We start from the raw sequence: 12,485 nt of genomic DNA on the forward strand, positions 1-12,485 counted from the left end.
CTACACACAACTTCAAGCACTGCAAAACAGGAATTACACTTACATGATGCTGCACAACTAGAAAGGACATGGCTGACAGAGGCAAAATTGGTACCCTGCTATGTCAATGGAAAGCATGGTGATGAAGACCACTTTTTCTCCAGGACTGCCATAGGAGACCACAGCATCAGACACTGTCAGCCTGGTCTGAAGTAGCCACCTGGTTCAGAGTAGTGTGCATAATCTGGAGGAATGTGCACCAATGCTGCAAGAAGATTGATGGCTTTCTGCACTCCTCAATTATAAATATCACATCTTCTCTCTGCTCCCTCACATTTACTTTAACTGCCCTACTTAATCCACCAAGGCTCATAGTTTACCACTCTCACTGTTGGATGCAACATCTACCCTCAATGGTTCTCATCCATGCCAAAATTATTAAGTCCTCCTGTACTCCGCAATTTCTACTCACTCACTCGGGACAGCTTGCCATCGTTCCTGCACCTGGACCAACACAAACAACTGTACCAGCCACTTTCATCTCAGGCAATCTGCCCCATTATCTCAGCCCTCAAAAAGGCAGAGAATACCAAGATGGGTGCCCTACTGTACATTCTACTCCTCATTTTGTATATGGAGGATCCATAAATGAATATATGGAAATTTGCACACAAAATGTTCCAGAAGTGACTGTCCTTCCACCTCCACACTGTTTGAAAATCCCAACATTCTGGAAGCGAAGGAGAGTGAGGCTCAATCTGGACAAGACAACCACAGGATTGTCCATGCAAACCTTCAAGGCCAACATGCTCCACTGTAGGTTAGGTTCCTTCCATTGGAGCTGTGGACTTCAGGGCTACAACTAAACATATGAAAGCAAGGAAAAACAAAACGTGATGAAAACACAAGGAGTCACAGATGACACTTCATTGAATAGAATATTACATTTGGAAATATATGACAGTTTAAATCATCACTTGTTTGATTCACTGTCATTTTTGAAGGTACAGAAGCTACCTTTCCTTAGCACCATATGACTTATCTGAAACAAGTGCTACTCTTTCCCTAAAGCCCATCTTGACATAACATGTTATTAATGCTAAGACAGGAACATCAGATATTATGAGGCCTTCAAACAGTTGTTAACATTAACCTTTGTAAACAATAGGAAAAGCAAAGAAAGAACACACAATTTGCTTTTGGGTCTTAATAGGGGTTGCTTGCTTTTCAAGTGGCAATAATTTTACAAAAATTGGACGATATCTTCACCCAACTCAGATCTATTAAAAGTGGCTATCAATCCTCTCTAGCTTGTTGTGCTGAATCACTCTACCATGTGCCTACCACTCAGTATCCTCAATTTCCTCTTCAAGATGTTACATGTTGTATTCATGGCTCTTCAATATTTTTCATATGTCCTCTTTGCCTGCTCCAGTTGTGCAGTGCACTGTTTACTATGATTATGCACCATACTCTGTCTGCAGTGTACTTCTTTCCAAATTGATCTAAGCATCAAAACCTGACCTTGTGGAGTCTCATCATGTGCTCCACAATGGCTCTGGTGAAAGAATGGGCTTGACTGTATCTACACTTGGCCTGTCAAACAGTTGTTTAATTGTCATCAGCCATGGTTAGTGATGTGGCCCTTGTCTCCCAGCAGTCATTCTTGTAAGGCATCTAGTCCTTGGAATGAAGCAGGAAGCTGAGAGTTATCAAGGATATATCTTTCATGGCAGCTTTTGGGTAACTGGCACAGACTTCTAAAATATGGTCACAATGAACACAGGTGACTTTTATATTGATTGAATGGAACTCTTTCCTGTTAATGAAGGCAGCACATTATGACATGATGCTCTCAATGTGACAAGTGTATAGTGGTCTACACCTGGGACAAGCCAACTGTGTTGATAAACCCGACTGCCTGGGTTTTAGCACTGACCTCGTCCCAGGAAAATGAGATGAAGAAGTCTGATCTTGCACAAATTGCATCGGCAACAATCTCAAACATTTGTGGATGGAGAAATCTTGCACAGGTCCCAGTGGATCCTTAGAATCAGCTAGTGACATGATAATTAAGCACAGCTGTCACCTCAATGGTGACCAGGATTGTATAGCTATCCATTGCTTCAGACTGCAAGTCCTGCTCCAGCAGATGACATAATTACAGAGTCATATAGCATGGAAACAGACCCTTTGGTCCAACCAGTCTGTACAGACCATAATCCCAAACTAAACTAGATCCACCTGCCTATGCGTAGCCCATTTCCCTCGAAGCATTTTCTATTCATGTGTTTACATAAATATCTTTTAATCATTGTAACTCTAACCGCATCCACCAATTCCTCTGGAAGTTCATTCCACACATGAACCACTCTCCTTGTAAAAAAAATTGCTTCTCTTCTCTTTTTAAAATCTTTCTCTTCTCACCTCCTCTACATTGGGGAGACAGGATCCAACTTGCAAATCGTTTCAGAGAACATCTCTGGGACACCTGCATCAACCAACTCCACTTCAACTCCCGCTCCCATTCACCAAGGACGGTCCTGGGCCTCCTTCATCGCCAAACCCTTGCCACCTAATGCCTGGAGGAAGAATGTCTCATCTTCTGCATTGAGACCCTGCCACCACACAGGATAAATGTGGATTTCACCGGTTTCCTCATTTCGCCTTCCCCAACCTTATCCCAGTCCCAAGCCTCCAACTTGGCACCGCCCTCCTGACCTGTCCATCACCTTTCTCATCTCATCCAATCTCCTCTCCGACCTATCACCTTCTCCCCCACCTTCATCGACCTATCGCTTTCTCAGCAACCTTCCCGCCAACCCCACCTCCCCTCCCATTTATCTCTCAGTGCCCCGGCCCACAAGCCTCATTCCTGATGAAGGGCTTATGCCCAAAACATCAATGCTCTGGCTCCTCAGATGCTGCCTGACCTGTTGTGCTTTTCCAGCACCACACTCTCAAATCTGATTTCCAGCATCTGCGGTCCTCATTTTCCTCTCCTTAAAAATATACTCCCTTGACTTGAAATCCCCCATCCTAGGAAAAAGATCTGCCATTCACCTTATCTATACTCCTCATTATTTTATAAACCTCTATAAGATTACCTGTCAACTTCCTACGCTCCAATGAAAAATATTCCAGTCTGTCCAGCCTCTCCTTATAACTCAAATCCTCAATTCCCAGCAACATCCTGGTAAATCTCTTCTGAATTTGCTCCAGTTTAATAATACCCCTCCTATAACATGGCGACCAGAACAGGTCACAATACCTCAGAAGTGGCCGTATCAATGTCCTATAGAACCTCAACGTAACGTCCCAACTCTTAGATTCAAAGGTTTTCTGTGATGATATCCTTGTTCATCCTCATTCAGGAGCAGGGCTGAGCTTCACTCATCCGGAGAAAATGGCAGCGAAGTCTGTGAATCATTGCCTTCTAGAAGATTTTCTGCAGTTTTAGGGGACTTTCTGCTGTGACTTCTTCATGTATGGGTGTTGGGCTGCTGCTGGAAGTTGCTCGATCTGGACTTGCTGATTCCTTTGTTATTCCTCAATTTCTGAGGCCCTTTGGTGAACACTAGCCCCAGTGACAATAAGATCTGCTGTGGCTGGATCCTTTGAGGACAGTTTGAATGACCCTTTTGTGTGCAATATTAGAAACAAAATAGTTCCCTAATAATATGAGATGTTAACAGTCAGAGGCAACACAACTTGAAGTTTAGCATAGGCCTGAATACAGTAGAATATGGGAGTCTCTGACATGACATGCCTGTACATGGACCTCATGACATATTCGATCTTTTTCAGGTATATACACCACAGATCATGTCACACAAAATACTGGCAGATATAAGTGCAGTAGGGTTATTGAAAACATTGATTCCCCCATTGCCACTTTTCACATTAACCAAGAAATGCAACATTTCCTTTAACTGCATTTTCTGACAAACTTACACTTTAATGTGAGATGAAATTCTACATGATTGTGCAGCCCATGAGATCTTAGAACACATTTGGGAATTGTGAGACAAAGGTAGGACTTTAAAGGTCACTGGTGATCACTTTCCCCTTCATACAGATGACTAGGTTTCCATTGTAATGATCAATTACATGGCCAGAATTGCTTGTGATGAGGATTACTAATCTACATAATTTTCCAATGCATGAGATGCACACGCATATGTGTTTCTTCTCAATTCTATAAGTGCCTAATGAATCCAATTGCCCCTTGAAGGGCCTCATATTGCCCATGAGGAAAATCCACTATCACAGACAAAACAAAAATTTATCTGTCCAATCTGGGTATGCTTGCAGACATTTTCCATGTTTATTGCACAGTTAAGATTTGGATAAAAATGAAGGCTTTCCAGATGAGGCTCCAGAGAGTGAGATGCAGGCTCATTTATTTGAAGTGCCCCTCCCCAACCTTCACATTCCTCTCTGTGTTGCAGACCCTACCAACCCCATCAGCATTGTGTCTCCATACGTACCCACCCAATCATTTTTTTTAACTTATTCATTTTGTGGGATGTGGACGTCACAGACTGGCCAGCATTTATTGCCCATCTCTAGTTACCCTGGAGAAGATGGTGATGAGCTGCCTTCTTGCTGTAGTCCACCCGCTGTGGGTTGACCTACAATGCCATTAGGGAGGGAATTCCAGGATTTTGATCCAGCGACAGTGAAGGAACAATGATATATTTCCGAGTCAGTATAGTGAGTGGCTTGGAGGGGAACATGAAGATGGTGATGTTCCCATATATCTGCTGCCTTCGTTCTTCTAGGTTATTTAAGTATTTAACAGAGGTTGCTGTTGAGAAGCAACTAAGGAGGATTCTGGGAGGAGTCAGATCAGTCACCAGCGACTGCCCACGAGCGAATAAAAGGGAGGCAAGCTCTAGCAAAGTGGCCATTTTGAGAAGGGCTGCTTTGCAGTTGGAGTACTGCTAGAGTTAATGCATGGGCTTTGGTGAATAGCAGGCTTCGGTGATAAGGGCGTTTACTAATGACATACGGACAAGGCAAAATTCTGTTCTTTGTCTTACTGTGAAGGGTCAGAGATGGCAGTTCGGGCAGTGGTATGTTCCTCCTGCCAAATGTAGGAGATCAGGGAGCAGCTTAGTGTCCCTGACAACTATGTCTACAGGAAATATTACCGGCTGCAGTTCCTCACAGACCTTGTGGTTCAGTTGGAGCAGTAGTTGGACACACTGAGAAGTGTACAGGGACTCACTAGTCAGGAATACATGCAGGCATATCTGTGGCTGTGATTGAGACTCCAGAATGGTGTGTTTCCTCTTTGGTGTGAGGGTTGAGGACACCTCTGAGTGGTTACGTGAAATTCTTAAGGGGGAAGGTGAACAGCCAGAGATCATCGTACACATTGGTACCAATGACATGTGTGGGAAAAAGGATAAGATCCTGAAAACTGATTATAGGGAGTTAAGCATAAGCTGAAAATGCAGAACCTCAATGTTGTCATTTTTGGACAACATCCAGTGCCACTTGGAGGCAAAATTAGGAATAGGAGGATTTGACAGCTCTTCAGAGCTGGTAAAGGGGGCAGAGATTCAGATTCTTGGATCATTGGAATCTCTTCTGGGCTAGAGGTCACTTGTACAAGAGGGATGGATTGCACCTGAACTGGAGGGGAATCAAATCCTGGTGGGGAGATTTGCTAGAGTCACTTTGGAGGGTTTAATCTAGTCTGACAGGAAATGGGCTCTAAAGCAGTAGGGAGACAAAAGAGAAGGTTGAGAATAGCACAGAAGTTAATGAGAGCAAGTTAAATGGTAAAAGCAGTATTGGTAATCCTAATACAAGGCTAGGCAGGCAAGAGCACAGCAGGGAGCAAGGAAAGCCTGGTTTAAACTACATTTATTTTGATGCAAGAGGCCTGACAGATAAGGCAAATGAACTTGGGGCATGGACGGGCACATGGGTCCCAAAACATGGCTGAGCGAGGGACAGGACTGGCAGCTCAATGTTCCGGGGTAAAGATGCTTTAGAACATAAGAACATAAGGTCTAGGAGAGGAGTAGGCTATCTGGCCCTTTCTGCCATTCAATAAGATCATGGCTGATCATTTTGTGGCTTCAGCTCCACTTATCTGCCCTATCACTATAACCTTTAATTCCTTCATTGTTCAGAAGAAATCTATCTTTGGTTTAAAAACATTTACTGAAGTAGCGTCAACTACTTCACTGGGCAAGGAATTCCATAGATTCACAATCCTCTGGGTGAAGAAATTCCTTCTCAATTCAGTCATAAATCTGCTTCTCCTAATTTTAAGACTATGCCCTCTTGTCCTAGTTTCACCTGCCAGTGGAAACATCCTCTCTACATCTACCTTATGTTTTCCCTTCATAACTTTATATGTTTCTATAAGATTTAGGAAGGATAGAAGGGGAGGCAAGAGAGGAAGGGGAGTTGTGTTTTCGATTAGGGAGAACATCATGACAGTCTATAGAACAGAGAAATAAAAAAGGGGAAATCACTTTGGGAGCATTGTACTGTAGGCATCCCAGTAGTTAGCAGGAGATTGAGGAGCAAACATGTAAGGTGATTGTAGATAGCTGCAAGAATAATAGAATTGTAATTCTAATATCGACTGACACTGCCATAGTGTTAAGGGCTTGGATGGAGGGAAATTTGTTAAGTGTGTTCAGGAAGAATTTCTCATGCAATATGTAGATGGCCCTACTAGAGAAGGGACAATACCTGACCTCCTTTTTGGAAATAGAGCATGGCAAGTAATGGAAGTGTTAGTGGGGGACCACTTTGGGGAGAAAGTGAGGTCTGCAGATGCTGGAGATCAGAGCTGGAAATGTGTTGCTGGAAAAGCGCAGCAGGTCAGGCAGCATCCAGGGAACAGGAGAATCGACGTTTCAGGCATAAGCCCTTCTTCAGGACCACTTTGGGACCAGTGACCATAATTCCATTGGTTTTAAAATAGCTATGGAAAAAGATGGGCCTGGTCCACAAGTTAAAGTTCTAAATTGGAACAAGGTCAATTTTGGTGGTCTTAGACTGGAACTTCCAAAAGTTGATTGGTGGAGGCTGTCTTCAGGCAAAGGGATGCCTCATAAGTGTGAGGCTTTCACAAGTGAGTTAATGTCTGTTCAAGGCCAACATGTTCTTGTCAGAATGAAGGATAAGGCTGGCAGGAGTAGCGAACCTTGGATGACTACAGTTATAGGGGTCCTGGTCAAGAAAAAGGAGGCATATGACATGTATAGGCAGCTGGGACCAAGTGAATTCCTTGAGGATTATCGAGCATATCAGAGTACACTTAAGAGAGAAATTAAGTGGGCTAAAAGGGACACAAGATGGTTTTGGCAGATAAGGTAAAGGAGAATCCAAAGGGATTCTGCAAGTACTTGAAGGGCTAAAGAGTAACTAGAGAGAGAATAGGGCTTCTTAAAGATTAACAAGCATCTACATGCAGAGAAGTAGGTGAGATCGTAAATGAATATTTCTTGTCAGTATTTACTCAAGAAAGGCATGGATGCTAGGGAACTTGGGGAAATAAATAGTGATATCTTGAAAAGAGTTCATATTACAGAAGAGGAACTGCTGAAGCTCTTAAAATGCAGTAAGGTAGATAAATCCCCAGGACCTGGTTAAGTGTATCACAGGACTTTGTGGGAGGCTAGGGAGGATATCATGGGGCCCCCAGTGGAGGTATTTGTATCATTGACTGCAATGGGTGAAGAACCCAAAGATTAGAGGGTGGCAAATGTTGTACTATTACTTAAGAAAAGCTGCGGAACTATAGGCCAGTGAGCCTAATGTCTATGGTGAGTAAGATATTAGAGGGGATTCTGAGAGATAGGATCCACAGGCGCTTTGAACGGCAAAGATTCATTTGAGATAGTCAGCATGGCTTTCTGCATGGGAAATTGTGTCTCATGAATTTGACTAAGATTTTGATTGACCAAGAAAGTAGATGAGGGCAGTGTGGTAAACATTGTCTTTACGGACTTTAGCAAGGCCTTTGACAAGGTACAACATGGTGGGTTATTAAGTAAAGTTAAATCTCATGGGATCTAGGGAGTGCTAGCCAATTGGATTAAAAATGGCTTGAAGGTAGAAAACAAAGGGTGGAGATGCACAAGGTTGTTTTTCAAACTGGAGGCCTATGATCAGTGGTGTGTCACAGGGATCAGTGCTGGGTCCACTTTTGTTTGTCATTTATATAGTAAGTTTGTAGATGACACCAAGATTGGTGATATAGTGGACAGTCAAGAAGGTTATCTGGGAACACATCTTCGAGGAGAAAGTGAGGACTGCAGATGCTGGAGATCAGAGCTGAAAATGTGTTGCAGGAAAAGCGCAGCAGGTCAGGCAGCATCCAAGGAACAGGAGAATCGACGTTTCGGGCATAAGCCCTTCTTCAGGGCTTATGCCCGAAACCTCGATTCTCCTGTATCTGGGAACACAGAAAGATCTTTATCAACTGGGTCAGTGGGCTGAGGAATGGCAGATGGATAATTTAGATAAATACAAGGTGTAGCATTTTGTTAAGTCAAACCATGGCAAGATGTACAGTCAATGGTAGGGCCCTGGAGAGATTTATAGAACAAATAAATCTAGGGATACAGGTTCATAGTTCATAGAAACTGGAGTCAGAGATAGACAGCATGGTGAAGAAGGCTTTCGGCATGATTGCTTTCATCAGTCAGCATTGAGTATAGGAGTTGGGATGTCTTGTTGCAGCTGTACAAAACATTGAAGGCAGAGAGTCTGACATAGGTCAGATACTTATTAGCCAGATACTTCAGGGATGAGTTAGGGCCAGGAAGATGGCATGGACCTATTGTGAGAGTCAGCGAATTATAGTGGATCAAAGCAATCTGGGAGGGTGGAATTTATGTGTGACATTACTAACGCACTCTATAATGATGGATGTCAGAGCTCTGGGCAGTAGTCATTAAGGCACAGTGCCTGATTCTTCTTTGGCACTAGCGCATGAAAGTGAGACCGAATTAGACTTTGATGCAGTGATACGTTCTATCTGATCAATGCTGTGCTACAGTAATAAACTGAAAATAGGAAGAACTTAAGCCAACATTTTATCTATACCCATTTTTTGATTGTGCAAATGTGCAAATTCTATTGATGCAAATTTCATGCTGCGTCTTCTATCTAATTTCACATCGCAATTCAGTGTAATGTGCACTGCTGAGAGCTTGTACATCCAATGCACGACCCAACAGTATGCATATAATCCATCTCTACACTACAGTACACAACAGTTTGTCCCTCTGAAAGGATTGTTGTTTTCAAAGGTTGCTGCAAACTGCACAAGATTTGGAAAGCCGAAGCACAGAAAATATTGCAAAAGGAATCTCAGATTTTTTGATCCATTGCTGAAGTTATTAATATAAGAAGTATAAAGGAAGAGGGATATACATTTCCACAGTGGAAAAGGACGCAGAAGATATAGAATGTGGAGAAATAGATGGTGACATCTTGAAAAACAGCCATATTACAGAGGAGGAAGCGTTGGATGTCTTGAAACACATAAAAGTGGATAAATCTCCAGGACCTGATCAGGTGTACCCTAGAATTCTATAGGAAGCTAGGGAAGTGATTGCTGGGCCTCTTGCTGAGATATTTATATCATCGATAGTCACAGATGAGGTGCTGAAAGACTGGAGGTTGGCTAACATAATACCACTGTTGAAGAAAGGTGGTAAGGACAAGCCAGGGAACTATAGACTAGTGAGCCTGACGTCAGTGGTGGGCAAGTTTAGATTAGATTTCCTACAGTGCGGAAACAGGCCCTTTGGCCCAACCAGTCCACACCGACCCTCTGAAGAGTACCCCACCCAGACCCATTTCCCTCTGACTGATGCACCTAGCACTATGGACAATTTAGCATGGCCAATTCACCTAACCTGCACACCTGTGGGAGGAAACCAGAGCACCCAGAGGAAACCCACGCAGACACGGGGAGAATGTGCAAACTCCACATAGACAGTCGACCAAAACTGGAATCGAACCTGTGACCCTGGTGCTGTGAGGCAGCAGTGCTAACCACTGAGCCACCGTGCCACCCCAAAGTTGTTGGCAGGAATCCTGAGGGACAGGATGTACATGTATTTGGAAAGGCAAGGACTGATTAGGGATAGTCAACATGGCTTTGTGTGTGGGAAATCATGTCTCACAAACTTGATTGAGTTTTTTGAAGAAGTAACAAAGAGGATTGATGAGATCAGAGTCATAGACGTAATCTATATGGACTTCAGTAAGGCGTTCGACAAGGTTCCCCATGGGAGACTGGTTGGCAAGGTTAGATCTCCTGGAATACAGGGAGAACTAGCCATTTGGATACAGAATTGGGTCAAAGGTAGAAGACAGAGGGTGGTGGTAGAGGATTGTTTTCAGACTGGACGCCTGTGACCAGTGGAGTACCACAAGGATCGGTGCTGGGTCCACTACTTTTCGTCTTTTATATAAATGATTTTGATGTGAGCAAAAGAGGTATAGTTAGTAAGTTTGCAGATGACACCAAAATTGGAGGTGTAGTGGACATAGAAGAGGGTTACCTCAGATTACAACAGGATCTTGATTAGATGGGCCAATGGGCTGAGAAGTGGCAGATGGAGTTTAATTCTGATAAATGCGAGGTGCTGCATTTTGGGAAAGCAAATCTTAGTAGGACTTGTACACTTAATGGTAAGGTCCTAGGGAGTGTTGCTGAACAAAGAGACCTTGGAGTGCAGGTTCATAACTCCTTGAAAGTGGAGTTGCAGGTAGATAGGATAGTGAAGGCGGCGTTTGGTATGCTTTCTTTTATCGGACGGAGTATTGAGTACAGGAGTTGGGAGGTCATGTTACAGCTGTACAGGACATTGGTTAGGCCACTGTTGGAATATTGCATGCAATTCTGGTCTCCTTCCTATTGGAAAGATGTTGTGAAACTTGAAAGGGTTCAGAAAAGATTTATAAGGGTGTCGCCAGGGTTGGAGGATTTGAGGTATCTGGAGAGGGTGAATAGGCTAGGGCTATTTTCCCTGGAGCGTCAGAGGCTGAGGGGTGACCTTATAGAGGTTTATAAAATCATGAGGGGGATGGATAGGATAAATTGACAAAGTCTTTTCCCTGGGGGGTGGGAGTCAAGAACTAGAGGCCATAGGTTTAGGGTGAGAAGGGAAAGATATAAAAGAGACCTAAGGGATAACTTTTTCACTCAGAGGGTGGTACATGCATGGAATGAGCTGCCAGAGGGAGAGGTGGAGGCTGGTAAAATTGCAACATTTAAAAGGCATCTGGATAGGTAGATGTATAGGAAGGGTTTGGAGGGATATGGGCAGAGTGTTGGCAGATGGGACTAAATTGGGTTGGGATATCTGGTCGGAACCGTTGAGTTGGCCCGAAGCATCTGTTTCTGTGTTGTACATTTCTGTGACTCTATGACTAAGAAGCCAAGAGGCATTCAAGGAGCACCCTGTGAAGAGAACGGGAGCAGTTGACAAAGAAGAGTGATTCTTCGAGTAAAGCTTAGAAAGAGGCTATACAATCTGTGTTTACTCTTTGTGAGAGCAATCCAAAACTAAGGCCATTACTCCACTTTCTTGATCTGTATCTTCCACTGCTTAAATTACTGCATATGCCAACAATGGCTCAATAGGTAGCGTCCACCCTTCAGAATGTCATTGGTGCCTTTTCAGAGACTGATAAGGCAAGACAATATAGTACTGAAGAAGTGCTGCTCTAGTGGAGGTGCTGGCTTTCTGATGAGACATTAAACAAAAACCATAATAAGGTCCAGGTTATATAAAGTACACTCATTTAAATACATAATGATGTAAGTAGTGACATAATTGCATGAAGTGATGCAATTCAATGTAATACAGTAGCCAGATTAGTAAAAGTATGCTCATGTAGTAAGAATGACAAGGAATATTTATGTTGAACTGTCCACCAACCTTCATCTTTGTTCATTTATTATAGAAAGATAATGCAAAATATCTGCACTCTGAGCTGAAAGCAAGAGATTCTACAGCAGTATTTTCAAGAAGCGAAGAAGGTTTTTGCCACGATCAACACTGGCATCTCAAAGCAAACATTAAAAAAATTCTGGTCATTACTGCATTGCTGTTTGTGAAAGCTTGTACACAAATTGACAGCTCCATTTTCTAATTCTTCCCACACTGCTGGGCATTCCTCCGAATGATTGAGAAAGTACCGACTGGGTGGCAACCTTGGAGTAGGCTAGCAGAGTCTGGTATTGTGGCCTTGTCTGCCAGTTCTGGGGGGAAGATAATGTCCCTCTTCTGCATCAAACCATTCAGTCGGATCTCTAGCTCCCTGTCTGCAAAGGAGGTGCTGATTTTCCCTTATCTACCATGTCCAGAACAAATGGCACAAACAATTCAGGGCAGCTCTGCACTGACATTATTTGACTGGCTTCCCCCTCTGTAACTGGATCCTTGACTTCCTGACCCATAGGCTGCAATCAGTAACTATAGGCGACACCACCTCTTCCACTATAATCG

At 43.3% G+C, this 12,485-nt stretch overlaps 1 long non-coding RNA gene across 1 annotated transcript in view; it reads left to right on the top strand.

Annotated features, from left to right (window-relative positions):
• Positions 1–12,076, top strand: part of LOC148151352 (uncharacterized) — a 124,277-nt gene extending 112,201 nt beyond the window's left edge. The window contains exon 5 of the long non-coding RNA XR_015754553.1: positions 11,941–12,076. This is a non-coding gene — a long non-coding RNA (uncharacterized LOC148151352). The remainder of the gene's footprint in view (positions 1–11,940) is intronic.
• Positions 12,077–12,485: the final 409 nt, after the last annotated feature.

The sequence above is a fragment of the Chiloscyllium plagiosum genome, unplaced genomic scaffold (assembly GCF_037043375.1).
Source record: "Chiloscyllium plagiosum isolate Xiang-an unplaced genomic scaffold, Cpla_swu_hap1 HiC_scaffold_3, whole genome shotgun sequence".
NCBI lineage: Eukaryota > Metazoa > Chordata > Chondrichthyes > Orectolobiformes > Hemiscylliidae > Chiloscyllium > Chiloscyllium plagiosum.